The sequence below is a fragment of the Felis catus genome, chromosome C1 (assembly GCF_018350175.1).
Source record: "Felis catus isolate Fca126 chromosome C1, F.catus_Fca126_mat1.0, whole genome shotgun sequence".
Classification (NCBI taxonomy): domain Eukaryota; kingdom Metazoa; phylum Chordata; class Mammalia; order Carnivora; family Felidae; genus Felis; species Felis catus.
In genome coordinates this window covers 133,442,085-133,460,580 of record NC_058375.1, presented here as the reverse complement: position 1 = coordinate 133,460,580, position 18,496 = coordinate 133,442,085, and the positions used below count along the sequence as shown (strand labels likewise).

Below are 18,496 nucleotides of genomic sequence, written 5' to 3'. Positions count from 1 at the left end.
AAAATGTTTTCGTCTTTGTTTTTTTTGTTGCTGTTGTTGTTGTTTTCAAGAAGGGATGTACCATCATAGGTATTTATGATAATGATCTAGATTATGAACACAGGTAATATTTTAGCTTGGTGTGATGTAATATTTGGAATTTGAAAAACAGGGAAACTTGAGTGAAGGATTCTGGAAATAACAAAAATGAAACAATGGGAGAAGGGTCTGGATAAAAAAAGGACAGAAGATTAAGTTAAAGATTAAATTCCAACAATAATGTAGGCCAAAGTGAATTATTTTCAGTAATAAACTCCAATAGCAGATGACTGAAGGACATTAAGCCCAATGGATATAAGGTTGAATATTAAGCTATGTTCTGCCCTGTGTTGTTATAATCATTATAATCATGCTGGTTACTTTCAGTCCTTCAGAAAAATCCTTTGTTTACTCAAATGCCTTATAAGAATGCTGCAAGGACTAAAAGATAAGAACAACTGAGTAGGATGAGAGGGTAATCAGTGGCAAAATGGTAAATTGGATTAATAATTCAACAGGAACAGGAATTTCAAAAGAGGTACTTAGGAAAGCTAGTAGAATATGAGATTGATGTTCTCACCTATGCTCCCATTCTTTCATTTTGGATTCTTTAGAAATACTGGTAACGTTGCTTATCTTTCCACATCATAGATGATTTGGTAAATTGTTAAGGATATTAAACAAAAGTTGAAAGAGGACCCAGTCATGCCTTAAAAAGCCTGGGTTTTGAACTTAGTCTATTATTTCTAACTGATTAAGTTCTTTCCAGCTTAACTTTCAAGTCAGGCAAAAGACTGGGTGGGCAAAGCATCCTGTGACAGGGGCAGAAACTACCTTTAAGCAGTAACAACTGCCCCGATGCCAGCAAGACCTCACATGCTTGATCCCAAGACAATATTGGACTTGACCTTCTCTGCCCACCTACACATATCCATCGACCTTCGTCCCACATTTTCCTTATGTAAACTTAGAAGTATTTTTACCACTTTGGAGAGAAAGTCTTCAGAAAGCTAGTCTGCTGTCTCCCTGGTGTTGGTGTTGCTTTATTACAGCCTTTCTTCTTGCACCACCACTTGTCTCTCTGCCTTGGGATTTTGTCAGGAGTGAGTGGCCAAACCTGGTCTGTTTGGGACCCCCAGAGACAGGTGCTCTTGCACCCCTGTGCTCTGGTTACAATGGGTGATTCTAGAAACCTAGAAGACTTGGGGTCCTTACGTTACACATATAAAATAGATCTCTCTCTTACTATAGAAGCTTGAGAAATTCTAGAAGTCGAATTTTCATTTGTTTTCCTTCAGTGAACTCCTTCAAAACCTATACAGCATTGAATAATTATTTCTTAACAGAATCCCCATGTTTGCACATAAAAGACCTTAAAAATATTAGTTTTCCTTTTGCTTTGTGATATTGATGGTCTACTGATATATTCTAAAAAGACTTATTCATTTTGAATCTTACTTTTCATTGTTTATAAAATTGGAAACAAGTGAAAGAAAATAGAAAATTTCCAAATAATAAGTTTACAAAATTTTAGAAGGAAAGGATATTGGTAGAGCTATTTATTTATTATTATTTAGTCATAATTGTGTTCCAGCAAACAGGTCCTATTGAGAATAGTGTGGAATCTGTACTGCATTGTGATAAAACACAGAAAAACATCTGAGGCATGAGAAGTCAATACTGGTTCTCAGATTATTATTTTTTTTTAAGATTCTCTTTGTATTAGATAAAAATATTGTGAAAATGATTTAAAGAATTCTTGCTTAAAGTGGAGTTGGGAAGCCCCTGTAGGGGGAGCACTCACATGTGTAACTCTTGCAGCCCGTATGAACAGCAGGAAAAGGAAAACAGTTCTTATCTTGACAAAAGAGAACACTTTTTATATAAGAATTTATCTTCTGTTTTTAGGAAAAACAAGGAAGATCTTTCCCTGCCCCAACAATAACTTACTAACCACTGCTTGCAGCCAATGAGAAGCCTCCACAACCTCAAACTCTTGTTCTTCTCTGATGAACTTTTGTTCAAAACAACACTCCTCAATTTCCTCCTAAAACCTAATAAAAGCGGATTTCCCCTGAGAGGCTAAGAGAAAAATTACCAGTTGTACTCACAACTGCAAAGAAAAGATCCCCCCGCCCCCCCCCCCCCCCCCCCCCCCCCCCCCGCCCTTCCCGAATCCAGCCAGGACACACCCGGTTGTAGTCTGACATAAAGGCGGGAACCAATCAAGTTCTACTGAATGGTTTGAAATAAAGGCGGGAACCAATCGAGTTCTGCTGAGTGTTCAAATTTAAATGTCAACCAATAACAGCTCTGTAACCTCAAAAAAATCCCTAACTTGTTTGTGCCTGTCTATAAAAGAAGCTGTAAGATCCTTGCTCGGGGCCTCTTAGCTTCACCGGCAACGAGTGCGCGGAGGACCGGGTTCGAACCTGCAATAAACGACCCTTGCCGCTTGGCTTTGACTCTGGACTCTGGTGGTGTGTTTTCGGGGGGTCTTTCGAATCGGGGCACATCACCCCTTTCTCTTCAGACTTGCCTATGGTTTGCCATAATTTGCTCATCCCAAAATGCAATTCCTCTGCTATTCCCAAATAAACTCATTTTGCTAGTAAAATAACTTTGCTATTTTAAAGGTTGACAATACGAATTAGATTGTACTTTAAATGTTTCCTTTCAGTAAAAGATTGAAAAACTTGACCTTACTTATAAAAAATGAGTAACCTTAAATATTTTTTAATGTTTATTTATTTTTGAGAGAGAGAGAGAGAGAGTGTAACCTGGGGGAAGGGCAGAGAGAGCGAGGATAACACAGAATCTGAAGCAGGCTCTAGGCTCCTGAATTTTAATTTGGTTGTTCATATACCTCAAAAATATATAATGTATCTTTACATATTTTTTTCCAAAGGATGGCGAGAAAGTTAAGGACCTAGGGATGTTTCTTTTCAGGAGAAATGAACAGAAACAGGAGCCCTTAGAATTGGTGACCTATTTAGGAACTAAGATACTAGTTAGCAAACCAGCTCTAGTTTCCATTATACTGAATTTGAACTGGGAGATGAGAGAAGTGTACTGGTGCAGGCTTGAAGAATTTTTAAATTCTTATCTGTAAAGAATTTAAAAATAATAATTAACAGGATATGCATGATAATACTAAAAAATGTACCACCCTTTCCTTTGGCACACTATTGATTCTAGGAATATATCTGGTAAGAATTTTAAATAGTCTGGGACCAAGACATGACTTTGAATCCTTCCAGAAGGAAGTAGTCCTAGGTCTTCATAGGTTTGTGCTTCCTCCCTCTCAGAGCATCTGCCCCAGCCAGAAGATCCTTCATTAGAGTTATGGAACTGTAAAGATCCCTGCACTTAGTATCCCCAAAAAAGAAAAGCAAAAGAATGGGACTATTTTTTAAATGGTTCTCTGACTAAATTTTGCCTTTTAAAAATTAGGATTCATGGTGGTAATGATTTTACTAGTATCATATTTCCTTTTACTTCATTATAGGTTAAATATTTGGTTTTGCAGGGTGGGGCAAGGTGACTACTATAGTGAGCACAATGTTTCCATAGTGAAATGCAATCTGAGTTCCAAACCATGATTTACAAAGGAACCTTTGGAACATGACATTTTTATACATTGGAGACTGTTTGTAACAAGAGAAACTTAAATAACTTTTGTAGACTACATATCTGGTTCTTTTGAGTTTAAATCAACACCAAAAATGATTTGTTTTTATAAAGCCAGGAAATTGAGGTGATCTCTTCCAGAGTCTAGTTGTGTTTTTTTCTCTGAAATCAGATAAGGTCAAATTAGAAATGGAAATGGAATCTATTACTCTTATATGTTAGCTTTATGTTGTGTTTTCAGATGTTCCTCATTGTTGTAACAATGTCACATGCATATGTCACCATCTCTGGACCATCTACTATGGCTGTACTGATGAGCAGATGGTTTTGATAGTAATCGTGGGTGTCTTTGGCCACTGTTGACTCTTCATAGATTTATGATAAGGTGATTCGGTTTGGTTAATTTAATAGAGGAAAAGAAGTACTTTGCAAAGAGTTATGGGGTGGCACTGTTAGCTATCACAATCTAACACATAAGGTATGTTACAGGCTGAATTTTATCCCCCTCAAAACTCACATGTTGAAATTCTAATCCCAAGACCCCAGAATGTGACTGTATTTTGAGATACGGTCTTTAAAGAGGTAATTAAGTTGAAATGAGATTATAAGAGTGAGCCCTAATTCAATCTGACTGGTGTCCTTATAAGAAAAAGAGATTAGAATATTGACACAGAGTAAAGATCATGTGAAGACACAAGGAGTAGACAGCCATCTACAAGTCAGGGAAAAATGCTTCAGAAGAAACCAACCTTGCTAACAACTTAATGTGAGACATCTAGTCTCCAGGTCTGTAAGAAAATAAATTTCCATTGTATAAGCCACCTACTCTGCAATATGTTGTTATAGAATCCCTGGCAAACTGGTACAGTACCTAATAAGTATCTGTTCATTTATTTTTTTCATTCATTTAACACATACTAATTAAGAAACTAACATATGACAGTCACCATGTTAGGCTCTGGATCTAAGAATGAATAAGAATGAAGTTTGTTGGCCTGAGACCAACAATGAGACAGTTGTTACTGGAGAAAGCCAATGAGGTGCAAAGTGGAAGGGGATGAGAACAATGAGATGGACACAGCCTTGTTAAACACTTGTGGATGGCAGACATAAAAAGACGGTATGCACAGAATAAAAGTATAAGGAGTCCATTGTAATCAGAAAGAACAGTGGGCAAATGTGTAAATATTTGTGTCTGAATTAAATATGTGTCTGAATTAAAATCACTTAAAAAAAACATACAATGTTTTATATACATATAGTTGAGAGGGGGAAAAATCTAATCGTTCTGATAGATCATAACGTGTTTATTTTTCTCCATTCTGATAAAGTTGCATGTAAAATTTAATATTATCAACCAAATAATACTGTATATGTCCATAATTTTTTTTCTAAAGGAATACAAATGGCTAAACTGCCCTGCTTTCCTTCCAGTTTTAGTTTTCAGACATGGCATTATTTTAACACGATCCAAGATGTTTATCCATGTTAAGCAGGCTCAAAGAAAAACGCTTGAAACATGATTTTGTAAATTTCAAAAAAAAAAAAAAAAACCCTTTCAAATCTGTTTCCATTATTCTCACTGAACACCAAAATTCTTATACCTAGGGAGGATGGGTATAGTTAGGGCGTGGGGTGAAGAAAATATTTTCAGAAGACAAAAAAATGGCTGTCATCTTTATTTTTATTCCCTTAGAGATCCAATTCTTATCTTATCCTGATCATTTTGTTTACCATGATCTTTCACATTCATTCCTCTTGGATATTTTAGTGATCAAATCTCAAAAGGCCTAAATTTAGGACTGTTAGCAGCTGGTATAAGAAATAAGACCATGGTCAAGAGAATTTCTGATTGATAAAAAGATTCTTATTCTATTAGCTATAAAGGAAAAGGACAAAATCTGCTCATTCAAAACCTCTTTCCTTGCATATGATCAAATTGGTCAGGAATTGATTAGGTTCTTAAGTTTCCCAAGGTTATTATAACTTAGGCTGATTTTGAGTCTTCTATCCAGTGAAAAAAGACCAGCTTCTTAATTTAGGTGCAAATGACTCATTGCAATTAGGTAAGTTGTGTCTTCAGCTTTGGGGAGGTACCACACACTAACTCAAGGTTAGCAGGGCATGGGTTCCTAGCTCCATAGCTGTTTGACCCTGCACAATTCACTTATTTTTTCCCTAACCAGTATAAACAGGGCTTGAATGCAATTATTCATAGGACCCCTACCACCTCTAACATCCTGTCTTTTCAACTGGGATATTGTAACAAGGCAGTTAACTAGCCTGCATAAAAGCATTTATTCCCGAACTTGTGAATAGTTCAGTGAAACATCAAATTCCAGAACATTGAATTGAAAATTTTGTGGTTAAAAAAAATCCCTAAGAGAACAGACAAAAATTAGCTATAAGATGATAAAACACTTATTTATAAAAAATAAAAGCATCTGAATCCATTTAGTTGCAAGTAGTTGAAAATCTAACTTACACTGACGTGGCCAAAAAGAAAAGGAGGTAAGAGGGTTGGAGATCTAATTTGCTCATGTACTCCCACAGCCCAAGAATAAAGTTTCATGCTAATCATTATCTAACAACTGATATATCCATGACTTAGTGTCACTTTCTTCATGTCTTAACTTTGTTAACACCCACCCCCCCAAATTTCCTCTTTGAGTAACAGAAATTTGTAGAGATTTCTGTTAGGGTCTGAATGTTTGTGCCCCCCACCCCCTTTATATGTTGAAATCTTAGCCTCCAAAGGTGATTATAGCACATAGGGACTTTGGGGGGATTAGATCATGAGGGTGGAGCCCTCAGGAATAGGATTAGTGTTCTTATAAAAGAAATTCCCACACAGCTCCTAGGTCCTTCTATTATATGATGAAAAAATGATCTGAAACCCAGAAGAGGTAGCATCACACAACCTTGTGATTGGAACTCCTGCCTCCTGCTGTTTATAAGCTACCCAGTCTATGATATTTTGTGATAGGAGCCCAAATGGACTGAGACAATGTCCCATTCCACAGGGAAGAAGTTCACAATCCTCATACCTCACACATACAATCACAAATGCACTTACACATAATTAAATTCCATGGATTTTGATTGTCAGGACTTAGCTAATGTTACACCACTAAATGGACCATAGTGCCTAGGAGGATTGGCAATGTGGGTGACTTTTTAGAAAAGGAAAACAGGAAATGGATGCCAGGGAGACAACAAAATATGCTGCCCCACTACAGCATCTACAGACTTTTTAATTTTTTTTTCCAAATTCAGATTTTCAGAAGTTAGAGTAGGCAGAATCATAGCAAGGAATATAAAAGCAAGGTCTGGCATACGTGGAAGAAGGTACGAAGGTAATTTATGCTGCCATTTGTATATTTTGCCACTGAGTAGCTTTGAAACAGTAGAGAGGCCAAATGGAGTTTTAGTTAGGTGACATCAACGTTTTATACAGAATACTAAGTTGTATTCAGCTTTTATTAGAATAGCATATGACAGGAAATCACAAATAGTTTAGTCATTTTGAGGCTATTTAGCGTGTTTTTTAAAAAAAACTAACGGCTTTGACTTGAAAATTAACCAGAATATTAGCATCATATTATAAAACAGTTGATTATGATCTTGTGGTTCCTTTTCTCTTTATGAAAGAAATTTTGATGTCTTCTATTTTCAATTAAACAATTTAGTTTCTGATTCATGAAAATATACCCCCATTCTGCTTCTCCAATAAACTATTCCAAGTACTTTGCTTCTACTTCCACATTTAAACCCAATATTTTGCCTTGTTATTTGAATTACATTTTATATGACCCTTCACTATGGTATGAAATACAATGGCATCCAAATTCTTTCATAGAAAAACCTGACTGATATCTACTATTTTTAAAATTCTTAAAAGTTTATTTATTTTGAGAGAGACAGAGAGAGGAAGAGAGAGCACTAGAGCATGTGAGAAAGTGTGCACAAGTGGGGAGGGGCAGAGACAGAGGAAGACAGAGAATCCCAAGCAGGCTCTGTGCTGTCAGCATGGAGCCTGAGGCAGGGCTTGATCCCAGAAACTGTGAGATCATGACCTGAGCCAAAATCAGGAATCGGAGGCTCAACCAACTGAACCACCCAGGCATCCCTGATATTTACTATTTTAAAAGTTTTCTCTTACATTGCAGTAAGAATAAATAATTATTTCAGTATTCTCCTTTAAATTCCCTAGGAAATTGGTAAGGATATATTGCTTTTGCTGACGGAAGTTATAGCAAAAAATAAAATGATTCAGATTTGCTGGACTTCCAGTTGTTTGACCATAGTTTAATTTCATTTGTGTAGGTATAATGCAAATGCACAGGAGGTAAAATTATGTTAAAATGGCAGGATTCTGTATTACGGTTTCATCACTCTCATGGTGAAATCAATTCATAAATATGACAAATTTTTACATTCAGACATTCATTTTAACATTGATTTAATTTAATCTCTTCCAATTATTTTAAGGATTATAATGTACCTACTTTCAAAAATGGAAAATGACCTGACCTGACAATCATCACATTATTAATCCATTGCCAACATATAGAGCAATTAAGATAATTTAATAGCTTCTTGTTTGCTACCCACCTGCATTGTAAGATTTAACATGAGTCCAATATTTACTACCTAATTGGGTCAACATGTTACTTGAATTTTTTTTTTTTAATTTTTTAAATGTTTATTTATTTTTGAGAGAGAGAGAGACAGAGTGTGAGCAGGGTAGGGGCAGAGAGAGAGGGACACAATCCAAAGCAGGCTCCAGACTCAGCTGTCAGCACAGAGCCCGATGTGGGGCTCAAACTCATAAGCTGTGAGATCATGACCTGAGCGTCAGCTGCCCAACGGATTGAACCACCCAGGCACTCCAAAATGTTACTTGAATTTTAAGTCACACCTTAGTTACATTCAAATGCTGATTTGTTAGACATGTTAAAATTTAAATCTTAATGTTTTGAGTTTAGAATGAAAAGCAATAAATTATTTTTTTTCAATAGTAACATTTCTTCTGTCAGCACTCACTTCCCACCTTTCTGATATTGAGGAACTTTCCTACCCTTACTTATTTGTCTTTATTTAATGTTACTGGCCCTATTTTTACTTCCAGAGGTAGGCATAACAGGTCAGACTCAATGAAATGCAAAAGAGTATTTCCTAGGACTTTTATGAAGCAAAGCTTCTCTTTTACATTTCCCTTTCTTTCCAGTTAGAATGGCCTAAAAATATAAGGTCTCAAGCAAATATATTCATTTTGATACCCATAAAGTGAGAAAGGGACTTGATATTGCAGATGCACCACCCCACGAAAACCAAGAACAAAGTTAACACCAGAAAATGCTGTGAAAAGATAGAGAAATAGGGTTGCCAGGTGAAATATAGAACAGTCGGTTCAATTTGCTTTTCAAGTAAATATACTGAAAATGATTTATTGCTTATCTGAAATTCAAATATGACTAGGGTATGTACTTTTATTTATTGATCTGGCAACCCTACACAGAGAATACTCTTTACAAAGAATTTTTATCTCAATATAATAACATTACTTAATTTTCCTTCATTCTTCCTTAAATTCTGTTGTATTCAATTCTGTATTCATCAGATTTACTTCCTATGAATTTTTCCCATTCTGTTTATGTGTTTAGTACTTCTTAAATAACTCTGTAGGTTATGGCTGTGAAAACAAACTATTGATCTGATACAATTAATTTGACTAAGCACTCTCCTATTTATTTATGGCCTAGCACTGAATTAATGAAGCCCTAGGTACCTTACTGCCCTTTGTTTTGCTCCTGTAACCCTTAGAGTCCCAACATAAAACAGACAGATCAAAATCATTACATAAAGGTAGTTTTAATAAAAAGATTTTTTATGGAGAATGCAGTCAGTGTTAAAAGAACCAAGACGAATGACAAAGTCCCCAGGGACTAATAATAACATTTGTTACCAATAATTTGTTAGCAATAACTAACGTTTGTTAATACTCCCATGCCTGAAAAGTATGGTGTATAGCCAGAATCCAGTGAAAAATGTAGCCCTGGAAGAGAAGCAATGCAAAAGGACCCTGCTGCTAGTTTGGTGGTCTGCCTGTAGTGGGAAGAGCACTTAGAACAAAGGCAAACTATGGCTCAAACTGTGGCTTGGCAGCAAGGGAATTGAGAAAACAATTACTCTGATCTCCCTCTCCTGATCTCTGGACAAGTGTGTCCTGATCTCTGGACAAGTGTTTCCACTGCCATCTGGAAGCCACAGGGCAAAAGAGCCCAAGTGATAAAGTTCATGGAGGTCAAAGCAGAGGGTAGAAAGTGAATCTGAAGAATAAATAGCTCCAAACAACCAAATAAAGATTTTTTTTAATTTAAATACTTAAATCTATTAAAAAAAGCACAGAAAAATCTTTTTTAAAATATTGAACATCTAATTCCAGATGTGAAATGAATAATGTTACTTTTCACTGAATAGGGAGCTCTTCAAATATTTAGTTAAGATCTTTTCCACAAGTAGATTTTTATTCACAAATGCAGAATTAGTGGCTGGGTGTTTTATTATCTTTTAAAAGATGTTTTGACTTATAATAATTAATATTCTTTGAGGAAGGTATAGAAATTAATAACTTCTGACATTGTGAAATGTAATTTCATACAATCTTTGTGAATATCAATTTGGTACATTGTATCAAAACTTTTCACGTGTCTAGACCTAAATTCTGAAGTCAAAGTGTAAAACATTATTCTAAGAAAAGTATATATGTTGCAGATAGTTATAAATGTATATATGAGAAGATGCATTCACAGTTATAAAAACTGGAAGCAACTTAAATATGTTAATAGATTATTTAAATAAATAGGCTATTTTATGGTACATCCATAAAGTACTACGCTATCAAAGTGCTTTTGATTTTACCATGATGTGCACTACACATTTTTCATTTAAAGGATTATAAGGTAGAATGGAAAGCATGATTCCACTTACATGGTCTTTTCCTGAATGTCTCCTAAATGGAATCATAGACTACAGAGCCTTTTGTGTGTTTTTTTTTTTTTTCACTTACCATGCTTTTGAAATTCATTTATGTTTTTGCATGTATAAATAGTTTATTCCCCCTTTTATTGCTGAATAATATTCCATTATATAGCTGTATCATAATTTGTTTATTCTTTAAAAAAAAAAGGATGGACATTTGAGTTGTTTCCAGCTTGAAGGTATTATAAATAAAGCTTCTCTAAAAAGTCACATACAGATTTTTGTTTTAGAAAAATGTTTCATTTCTCTTGGGTAAATACCTAGTAAGGAGTAGAATGTCTAGATCATATAAGTATATATTTAATTTTATTTAAAAAACTGCAAAATTCTTTTCAAAGGAGTTGTACCATTTTACATTCCCATCAGAAGGCATGAGACTAACACTTTATTTCTGAATGTTTAACAAAAAGGATTGATTATATTTATCATCACCAGGTAATACAGTAAAACTATTTCTGTTTAGGTGATACAATTTGGTGGGGGAGACCTTTGGGGATTCAAGTTGAGAGAAAACATATTAAAAACATTAGCTTAAATCCTTAATATGCTAAAATAAAATAATAAATCAACAAAAGAACATCAGGACAGTTTATAACATCTTAAATTAATAATAATTATATTAGTGATTTCTATTCACCAATCCTTAATAGTTTTTAATGCTTTATTTATTTTTGAGAGAGCATGCAAGAAGGGAGAGGGAAAGTCAGAGATAGAGGGGGACAGAGGATCTCAAGCAGGCTCTGCTGACAGCAGTGACACTCATGGGGCTTAATCTCATGAACCACAAGATCATGACCTGAGTCGAGGTCAGATGCTCAACCAACTAAGCCACTCAGGCACCCTTAGTTTATTTCTGATACTCAATCCAGAACTATATAAAGGAGACTTAGAAATGTGTCTTACTGTAGATAATAAACATTATACAAAGTTGTTCTCCTGGGTCTGGTTCTGTACTGAGGGCTGAATGCCATTCTAATTAATAATGCCTCAGGTGCTGATTTTTGCCTTCCTACTTTTGCTTCTTTCAGCACAGAGAGCACATCTAAAACTTAAGAATAGTTTTATCTTTTTTTTCTTCTTTCCTAAACTTTATTATAAAAATCTTCACGGCTCTATTGCCATCTGCTTTATCTCCATTTTCTGTTTCAAATTCTGTTTTTTTCATTTGTTAATCAGTCTCTACAGAAATGACTCAAAATTCTCACACACTGAAAACAGAATGTGTACACTAGGATGCGATGTGCTGAAATTTGAGGTTATATATTGTTCTACTTTCCTATGACTTACCAGGGTACATTTCAATTTCAAAGAGGAAAGAAGGATGTAAATTGTGCAGGACTGATTTGTTTTATTCTCATGATCTTATTTATTCAAGGATTTTGTTTTCCTCTATGTACTGTTGTCACTGCATAATTATTGATTTGTTTATCTTATATTTCAAGAAAATATATGCAAGTGTATGTATGTGTGTGTATACGCACATACATATGTATATATGTATATACATATGTGTATATATATCCCAATTATTTCAACTTGAAATGGTTTCACCTCTGAGATCTGTGGCTTATTCTACCATTTACTAGATGTTGCTTTGAAATTTATTGTGGTCCTCTCAAAGGGAATTTTGAAAGGTCACTCTGCTCATTCCTTTGCCCCCAAGCAGAGTGTCACTCCTAATTATTGGGAGCAATGTGGCAAGAATCATTTGTAAGGGACAGATAAAACCATCACATGTAACTTATACCTTGCCCTCTAATCATCAACTAAACTCAAGCTGTATAAATTACTTTTACTGAGTTCAGTATACATTTTATAGTGCTGTTCCCCTTCTATTGCATAGAATGCATATTGCTAACCTATTAAGTAAAATCGCTTATAGATGTAAAATTTTTATGACTTTTTAAATGTTAATGTATGGCTTGTTAAATGTTAAAGTGGTAAATAGCTTCTAGAAGCTCATATGTACTAACTTTAATTTTGTAGCCCTCAGCATTTAAAGAAAGAATTCATATGATATTTGTCAAGCTAAGATTTTTATAAACTTGCTGCTTTTAATATATCATTGTACAAAAGAAATTAGGGCAATTAGAAGATAATGTGAATGCCACATTAAATGATCACTGTCACAGAGTAACAAAGGTCCTCTTGCTAGTGGATTATGAAATAAAAATATTATGAAATACAAGAATTATGAATTTAAGCTACTGTGACAAACTCAGGCTATAGTTTCCTAGGTCATTGTACTAGTATGCTTTTCTGTGTAGAGCTGCTTACAATCCCCATTTACTAAAATATTTATTGTAAATAAGTACAGTGGATATTTTTTATGGTTACAGCATTGCCTATATCACTCATGACATAGTAGCATAATTATAGAATGAATGAAATCAGAGTTCAGAGAAACTTTTGATATTGAATCCTATGGTTATCATTGAAGATTTGGCACTAGATTTAATTCTAGACTTTTAAAAATATAGGTGTCTATGTTCCAACTATTGACATATTTTTGATAGCTAAGGCCTAGGCATGTGTATTTTTTTAAGTATCTTTTTATCCTTCCAATGTATAATTTATAAATGGGAAAAAGAATACTCAGAACTTTAAAGGATTTACTCAGTGTTAAAGAGCTAGTGAAAAGTAGGACTAAAATCAAACAGAGGCTGACTCCCTCTGTTATCCATGAGGTAAAGGACAGGCAGAGCAATCTCTAATCAAGGCTACCAGCAGAGTGAACATCAATCTTTTCCCAATCCATGGATCCTTCCAGGAAATGATGTTAATGGCTAGAATAGGCAACATAACACTCACATGTAACTACGTCTATTAGTTTGCCAGGGCTGCAGTAACAAAGTATCACAAACTGGGTGTCTGAAATAACAGATATTATTGACTCACACTTGTAAAGGCTAGAAATCCAAGATCTAAGTGTCAGGAGAGCTGGTTCCTTTGATGACTGAGGGAAAATCAGTTCCATGACTCCCCTGTAGTTTATGGTGGTTTAGTGATACACGGGCTGAGGGCAGGTCACTCCACAATGGGCCACTATCTCATTAAGATTATTTTGAGCTGAAGGTAAGCAAAACCTTACACCCTCAAGAGAAACTTCTCCCCTCCCTTAATATACAGACAAATTTTATTTGGGGTCTTTCTCAGAATAAGAGTTATTCTCAGAGATAAATTTTATCTGAGTGACCCATTTATATGGCAGGGCAAACATCTAATTATCAAACATCTGCTCTTCTTACTGCCCTGTGGATTGTATTTCTTTCCTCTTAAGTCTCAGACCTCGATCCCCTTCATTTTATCACTTTAGTTCAGGATGACACGTGTATCTCTTTCTGCCTGTCTTTGGGATTCCCATGTCTGTGTGGATTCCCTGTATGTATGATATGAAGTTTTATTTTCTCTTGTTAATCCATCTCATGTTAATTTGATTCTTAGTTCAGATAAAAGAACCCTGGAAGGGGACAGAAATTCTTGCTTCTCGACAGTGGCAATCTTTGACTTTCCTTGGTTTTAGAAGCATTATGTCATTCTCTGCCTTCATGTTCACATCAACTTTCCCTGTGTGTCTGTGTCCAAATTTCCTCTCCTTTTTTACGTCCCACCCTAAGGACTTCATTTACTTGACTAAGAACTCATTTCCAAATAAAGTCACATTTTGAGTTACTTGGGTTAGAACTTCCAATATATCTTTTTTGGGGGACACAATTCAATCCATAACAATTGTCTACACTGTGGCCAGGGAAGAAGCAGCAGCTTAGCAGACTCAGAAATCTCTCTCCTAAACTCAGATTCACCCTTTACAGTAAGTTCAATGACATCATTCTTTCAATGAGGCACACAACTTTCAAAACTTTATCTTAGTTCTTCTCCGAAAGAGGGAATATTTAGAATCCTGTAGGCTTTCTAATTACTGATCAATTTCCACTTAAAATATAATGTGATTAGCATAATATGGAAGCCTAATTACCAGGGTAATGAGTAGTCCAACTTGAAAGAGACTTCAAATATCATTTATAAAAGAATATTGGGGCGCCTGGGTGGCACAGTCGGTTAAGCGTCTGACTTCAGCCAGGTCACGATCTCTCGGTCCGTGAGTTCGAGCCCCGCGTCAGGCTCTGGGCTGATGGCTCAGAGCCTGGAGCCTGTTTCCGATTCAGTGTCTCCCTCTCTCTCTGCCCCTCCCCCGTTCATGCTCTCTCTCTGTCCCAAAAATAAAATAAACGTTGAAAAAAAAATTTTTTAAAGAATATGGATTTTGTGTGGTTGTTTTCTTGTTAGCTCTTTTTTTCCACAAGGTCTAGCATACCTGTTACATTTTTGTACAAAATTCATGAATTAAACTCATTACTTACGCCTTTCCTTTTTACTACATATTAGTCTTGCTTTTTATTTATTTATTTTTATTTTTTTTCAACGTTTTTTATTTATTTTTGGGACAGAGAGAGACAGAGCATGAACGGGGGAGGGGCAGAGAGAGAGGGAGACACAGAATCGGAAACAGGCTCCAGGCTCTGAGCCATCAGCCCAGAGCCTGACGCGGGCTCGAACTCACGGACCGCGAGATCGTGACCTGGCTGAAGTCAGACGCTTAACCGACTGCGCCACCCAGGCGCCCCATAGTCTTGCTTTTTGAATTCATCATTTCTTCCTACTGGATATACCTCACTGCTTATACATTGTATAGTAGAAGCTTTTCCTACTCTTCACCTAGAAAAATCATCTTTTATTTTGGAATGGCTTTCTTCCCAGCTCTACATATTTGATTCCCTCAAAGAACACCATGTTCTCACTTAATTCCAGTCAACAAGAAACTCACAAACGATTGGCACAGGATTTTTCATCTAGATTAACTGAAACCCAATGCCAGACTTTTGAACTTGAGATTCAGTATTCTTTTAGTCTTCTTCAAGTAAGAAAAGAATATTTTTAAAGTTACGGCCTAAGTTTTGTCAATGGCAATGTTTTCCCCAGTATCATTGAGGATATTTTCAGCTGATAATAACAGAAAATTCAATTTAAAAACTTTCAAAGAAATTATTATTGTACATAGAAGTTCAAAGAACTGTGCAGCTATACTATATATTAATTCAGTAACTCAATGATATCATCATAATTCTTTCTGTTATTCCATTCTGTCACTCTTGGGTTGGCTTCATCTTCGAGTTTGCAGTAACATGGCTATACTGGTTAAGAACTTCTGCTATTCAGAAACAGAAATTCCCCCCATTGTGTTTAAAATTTAAAGTCAAGGCAAACACTTTTGGAACCACCTAGCCAATTTTTCATCATATTGGCAAGAATTAGATCCTAATTCCATACCTAAACTAGCCACTATGAAAGAAATTAATACTAACATAATTGGCTTAAGGCAATCCGAATTAACTCACTAGGGTTGAGAGTACAGATTCTTCTCACGATATTCACTGCCACATACATCATCACACCCAGGATCTGTTAACAAGGAAGCAAGAAAATAAGTTTGTGGTAGATTATTAAAACTCTAAGTTAATCCTTTGATGTAGAGAAAGCTTATGTGTGTTGAAACAGAATGTAATTACAACAGATACAGAATGACTTGGTAACTTTTACTAGTTACAACTAATCCTGAAGTACAGTTGCATTTATTTTCATTCCACAATATTATAAAAGTTGTTGTTTTTTTATACTTTATTGAAGTCCATGAACTTATAAAGGTTTCGTTTTGCCTATACTTGTTATAACAGCATTTCTATCACATGTAACAAAACAAATAAACCTCACCATATTGTAACTTTACTGAAGTGATATTTGCATTTGTCATTTTTTTTCATAGCTGGAAATTTCGTTCCCATGTTTTATGGTAAGTCAGACCTCATGCCTTCTACCAATTTAATTATACCGAAAGAAGTCTAGATACGTGTTTAAATTTGCTGACCATCTTGTCAGACTATCTCATGAACATTTTTCTATTTCTACTGTAAAACATGTTAATTTTTCATCATTTACAAGTGTGATAATTGTGCAAATTCTAATTTTATGTTTTTATTTTTATGAGGTTCAGAGAAGCTGTTAGTAAGTCATGTGAGACTCCTCCATCTTTGATCTAAAGGAGACTCTGACCCAAATAATCACACCCTCTATGTAGTATCTGCATTTCATTCTTATATTATACAATTCACATTTTTACATTTTTAATGTTATGAAGTCATTATAAAAATAATGGCATCTCTACTCTATTGTTTTTATAAATGCAATGAATTTGAACACATAAACTGTGTTAAGCTGTTAATGATCTCCCATGGGTTTCATTTCTTATTTGTGAATCTTCAGTGATCTCCTTGGGGTTTAGGTGAAGCGAATTTTGCAAGTTATGCCTATAAGCATGAAAGTTTTCCTATGATCTTAAGTCTCCTCTAGAGTTTTGTTCCATAAAACAAGGAAACTTCTCAGATGAAGAATAATTTTGACCTTTCTCTACCCTGTGGCTTTCATTTGATTTTGTTTGTTTGTTTGTTTGTTTGGATGAATTCACCTTACGTTATAAATTGTAAAGAAAATAATAGCAAAGTCTAAACTTATTTCCAGTGCCTGGGGCATATGCCTACCCCGTTCCTTTCTCGTACTTTAGCATCCAAATCATTTAACCTATTCTTTTAACCATGCTGTTCTGCTCACCTTTTACCCTATCTTCCATATGGCATGCTAGACACTTTTCATTTTGAAACCTACAAATATACACATTGCAAACTGTTTAAGATAAAATGCTTATTTTCTTTAACTTTTTAATTGGAGACTTCTATTGAAGCACCCTCACATTTCGGTCAGAGAAGCAGCAGAGGGACCTAATCATATTTGAAGGTATAAAGATTTCAGATTAGAAGAGTTCTTGTAAATGATTAATTTATGATGTTAAAAATTTGTTATGTAAACTTTAAAACTTTTAAATTGGGCTTAATAGCTGAATGAACAATACCTATTCTTAGCAAATATATAAAGAAATAAGCCATCTTGAATTATTAGGGGGAAAAAAGTCAAAGAAATAAAATAATAATCACCTCAGGAAATTTAACTAACTATAATACCCAGGGAGGAAATTTCTGAATTAAAGACAAGTATCATATCAATAGCTTCTCCTAGGCCAGAGTTCTGCACACTAGAGCCCACTGGTAAAATCTGACCCACTGGTTGGTTTTGTAAAAAAAATTTTATTTAGGGGCGCCTGGGTGGCGCAGTCAGTCGGTTGAGCGTCCGACTTCATCCAGGTCACGATCTCGCGGTCCGTGAGTTCGAGCCCCGCGTCGGGCTCTGGGCTGATGGCTCAGAGCCTGGAGCCTGTTTCCGATTCTGTGTCTCCCTCTCTCTCTGCCCCTCCCCCGTTCATGCTCTGTCTCTCTCTGTCCCAAAAATAAATAAAAAAACGTTGAAAAAAAAAGAAAAAATTAAAAAAAATTATTTATATACAGCCACACCCATTCACTTACATATTATTTATGGCTACTTTCTTGCTACAATGGCAGAATTCAGTTGCTACTGAGACTGTATGGCCCACAGAGTCTTAAATTTTGCTACTTGACCCTGTACAGAAAACATTTAATGATCCTTGTGTTAGGTAAATCCCTATCAGACACAGAATATTTTGGAACTACTGAGTTTGCATAAAAGCATAATCTAAATAAGCATATACTACAGGATGAATAGGGAGTCATTCTTAAAGGTATACAATCAGAAACAGCTTGGTTAGTCACCAAGGAGAGGCTGTAGATAACATAACGTCCTATTTAACTTGAGTGCAATTAAGTCATACAGTCCTTCATAG

General features: G+C 35.3%; 1 long non-coding RNA gene across 7 annotated transcripts in view; it reads right to left on the bottom strand.

Moving 5' to 3' along the window:
* LOC109502665 overlaps positions 1 to 18,496 on the bottom strand; it is a 325,020-nt gene that overhangs the window by 255,654 nt on the left and 50,870 nt on the right. For 5 of the 7 annotated variants that reach the window (XR_006583722.1, XR_006583724.1, XR_006583725.1 and 2 more), the window contains exon 2: positions 16,089 to 16,152. The exons of 1 other annotated variant lie outside the window; for it this stretch is intronic. This is a non-coding gene — a long non-coding RNA (uncharacterized LOC109502665). Of the gene's footprint in view, positions 1 to 16,055; positions 16,153 to 18,496 lie in introns of all 7 variants that reach the window. One more of the 7 variants, XR_006583723.1, reaches the window with a different exon arrangement.